The sequence below is a fragment of the Euprymna scolopes genome, chromosome 13, assembly GCF_053919585.1.
Source record: "Euprymna scolopes isolate OS-2025 chromosome 13, ASM5391958v1, whole genome shotgun sequence".
NCBI lineage: Eukaryota > Metazoa > Mollusca > Cephalopoda > Sepiida > Sepiolidae > Euprymna > Euprymna scolopes.
Window position 1 is genome coordinate 112,001,717 of NC_136494.1, and position 4,453 is coordinate 112,006,169.

Below are 4,453 nucleotides of genomic sequence, written 5' to 3' on the forward strand. Positions count from 1 at the left end.
TAGAATATTACGCTGTTGCGAATGTATTATCATCACAATTATAGACGACCTCAAACTGTTTCCAAAAACCAAGGAGGAACTTGACATGATAATAAATACGACCAGTAATTTTAACCTGGATATCCGAATGATATTTAGCATGGAAAACTGTGCACTGCTAATCATGAGAGGAGAATACAACTTCAAAATTTACTAGCTATAAATAATCTTTTGTATATATAGCATACATAAATAGTAGCGTTTGGATGATATTTGACGTTTATACGATTCTTTGCAATACGCTCTCTCTCTCTCTCTCTCTCTCTCTCTCTCTCTCTCTCTCTCTCTCTCTCAAATGGTGGGGGAAACGCACATGGTGCCCCTACTTGTAGAAATTATTTAACTGTCTATCGTTTTATGATTAGATCAACATATCCTTAAAACTATATTTTATATTTGAACATTCTAATCTTAATCATAACCTGTTAAAACATCTCAGTCTCGAATTCCAAATAATAGCAACTCCCCTACGTATTCCCTTAAATAAATTTATTATTATATGAACAAATTTCACAAATAAAGAGTCAAGGTTAATTTACATCTTTTTCGCTGTAGATTTAAATTCATCCGGTAAAATAAATGCACATATTGATATACATCCGTGTCGTCGTTGATTGGCTAGACGTTGAGTATTGAAACACTAAACCAAGATAACTTACGACTCTAAACCGATGTGTCAAGCTATTATAGTCGAACACGCTGCGTCGATAAGAAATAGGTAGTCCAAAAGAATTGCATGACTATAATATAACAGCGTGATATATTTATGTCCAGTCGAAACCATTTAATTTTTTAATCTCCTTCAGTCTTTAACAGACTATGGATACCAATAAAGAGGTGCCTGCGCGTGAAATTATTGTTGCAGGAGACATTCAATCTCCAAATTATTCAAATTATTGTTGCAGGAGGCATTCAATCTCCAACCATACCTCTCCTGAGTCGACATGGTTAAATACCAGTGGCAAGTGAAATCTGTGTACAAGGCAACTGGAAAAAATGCCGAGATAAGCGGAGAGCACATGCAGCGCCTAGAATTCCCAAATGGTCACTCATCTGGTACTAACCAGGCTCAACGTTGCTTAACTTCGGTGATCTGATGAGAACCGGTGTTTCAACGCGATTATGCCGTATAATATTATAATGCATTTCGCAGCCATCGAAACTCAACCAATGTATAATAAAAATGATAATAAATAGACATCGTATTTCAAATGTCCAAAATGGAACGTTGCCAAATACGAAGAAACTAAAGCTTTTTATACAACGATCGATCCGTAGAATTGAATACAAGATTAATAAATTTACTTCTTTCCATATAAAACAAGTATAAAAGTTGGTAATGAGACTGCATATGCTCGCTTGACAACATGAAATAGGCAAAATCATATCTGGATCTTACACTTTCATGTTGTATGAAACTGGAATTTTGCATAATGGTTAGGCTAATTAAAGAGCATTAGATTTGTAAATATAATTTTGAAAAAATGAAAGGCTCAAATTTCGATACGTAGGGCATTTCATAGGCGACACATGATTGGCTACAATATGAGCCCTGTGTTACAGGGGTAGGTTGAGTTGCAGGTAGCAGACGTTGTTCTGGAGAGGGCTCTCGGCTATTAGGGCTTGCAAGGATGATATCAATAGTGACTGCGCTTAAGGGGTCGGTCAGAACAGCGATCCTAGATCGAGGTACGCCGAAATTGACGTCAAAGAAGTTCAAAATATGGGACGCAGAATTCTCAGGGATTTGGGTCAGCGGGAATATCTGACATTTCAGACAATAAACAAAAAAAGTGGAGGAATGTTCTAACGTTATCCGTTCCAATAAAAAGAGAGACAGCAAACCACCTGAGAGATAAAGCGCCTTAGTAGAGAGAGCGGACACATTATCGCTCTCTTATTTTGCACACACTGCCAACCTGTGATCCCTCCTTACTGTCAGTATTGTCACTGGAGAATAAACATTGTATTTATAATCATTCCTGTCACTTGTTATTTAAAAGTGCAAGAGACTTTTTGTGTTTACGTCTAATTGTGGAGGCACGCAGAATTAAACGGATTTAAACAACCTCCGACTAGCAATCCGGCTAGTCTTATAAATATAACAACAAATGTGGCGAGTCTCTCTGGTGATTAAAAACCGAAGTTATTCCTAAATGTGTGATATTTACATGCTTGTAACTTTGACACCGTCTCTTTTCTTAAATATTCGAAAATAAAGTCAATTCAAACGTATAACATACCCGATATACGTATTTAGTTTGGTTAGGATTTTTCACGCGATGTGCACTCTCGACTGTAAACTAACAGAATTACAAAGGAACTAAAATTAAAATTAACAGAATGACAAAAAAACTGACTAACTCGGCTAAGAACACATAACATCTGCGTCGTATGTAAATCGTAATTCTTAGTTTAAAGTAGAAAGGCGATCATTATCTCTCTTTATTAAAAGGAAAAAGGGGAATTTAAAAAATAGAATAAACGCAATATATGTGTTCGGAAGGAAACTGTACGTCACTGATATGCCATTATTCCGCTTCCCCAAGTTCTAACATTTGAACAAGTGTCTGATATTCGTGCTAAAAAGTCTGTCAATACTTTTGTGAATTATTGAGTGTTGCGGGAATTTTTTTATATAAATCTCCGACAGGTTTTCATTTCGGTATGATGGAAACATTTTTAAGGCGACTTATGTATCATAAGATATAGATAATATATTAATACTAGACCTGACACCACAATTATTAATGTTGCTAACATAAGATAGACACCAATAAATATGACAACTAGTGAACCTAATTGCAGTACATTTCGAATGGAATCTACTTGACATATCTTACTTTATAAGAGTTTCAAATTAACCTCCTCTACACTGACTATTTCTATGATAAATACTACCAATAATATTAACGCTATTGCCCCCATTTATATAAGTGCATATAATATTCTTCTTATCTCTTACGTAGATAACTCTTACTTTATATTTTGAAAAAGACCAAATACAGTTCTTGGGGGCCTAACTGCTTGATAAAAGGCTAAATTCTTGAATTTTTGCTTTAAAATTCTAATCTGAGAATCTTGGACAAGATTATGAAAGTCGATACCCTTTTATGTGGTTTTCGAATATCATTATAACAATATTATATGACAATAGCTTTAATGGTGCGAGAAATAAGTCGTAATAATTTCAATATGTAACAATTCTTCAACGTACGAAATAGGTCAACGAAACGTCACATCCGAAGGGAATAGGGGAAATAAAGAACATTGTCTTCACAGATACATTGGACCGAATTAGTAAAGTATACAGTTTTTCTTTAAGCCTGGTGTAAGCTTATTTTTAGATTGTACTGTCATCATATTTTTTTAAAGAGTCTCGGTTTAGGTAAGGGGGGATGAACAAGAGCTTATACAGAGCATCAGACATGCATCACAAGTAGACCATGAGCTGACCTTTCTTCAACTAGGACTGCGGCCTCAGAAAAGAGTTAAGGCTCCTGTACTACCAGTCGGAAACAGCAGACAGTAACTGTCAATCCGGTACTCTCAACCCATCAGAGGAAGGTCAACCCAATCTAATTGCTCAGGCATATATGGTACTCAAGCACTCTCAAGTGCCCAGTTTTAGAGGTGGGGTGTGTCGGGAGTGGGGAAACGGCGTTCATTTATATTAAACTATGTAGCACAATATTACTTAGTATTTTTATATATTTAATAGTTTAACCCATTTGGTTTTATTGTATATTTAAAATGTCATAGACACTATTTTTTATAGCATTATTGATAAACCTATATTTGCTACATATTATTTTTGCTGTCCCAATTTTTTTCGCTTTCCAGAAAAACATCAGCTTTATGAAAACATATTCGTTAGTTAAATATATTTTCCATTCAGTGGAATTTTTGCGATTCTTGCTAGTAAATAAATAATCTCCGAAGTAAGTGGATATAATTTCATTATTTCTGGTTTGAAAAACGTGTAATCCTGAGTGTGCCAAATATGTTAGCAAATCACTCATTTACTGTTTCACATCAACTCCCACTTGCACCCAGAGGTTATCTCCCCTGTATTTTGACTGACAACAAGGCTCCCCAGATTTATCTTCAACGCTTTTGATAACCATTCTGAATAGCTTTGCGAGTAGTTTCTTGTTCATAACCACCATTGATTTTCTCTGATTTGAGTGGCAATAAGTCTCCTCAAAATTTTAATATTCGCCGCTGTTTTCTAACGGATATATGAATGGTATTAAAACTGGTTCTAGGACTTTTAATTCTTCTAGATCCTTCCTGATTATTTTCTGGGGGACCAATCGCAGTTGGTTTTATAACTCCAGTTTTCCTCTGAAATTCCTTAAAACAATACATGAAGTTTCCCGATTTAATGAGTTTAAAAAAATACTACTTTGAG

The 4,453-nt window shown here is 35.1% G+C and overlaps 1 pseudogene; it reads right to left on the reverse strand.

Annotated features, from left to right (window-relative positions):
* Positions 1–1,055: 1,055 nt before the first annotated feature.
* On the reverse strand, positions 1,056–1,172 carry LOC145292653 (5S ribosomal RNA; annotated as a pseudogene).
* Between the last annotated feature and the right edge of the window lie 3,281 nt (positions 1,173–4,453).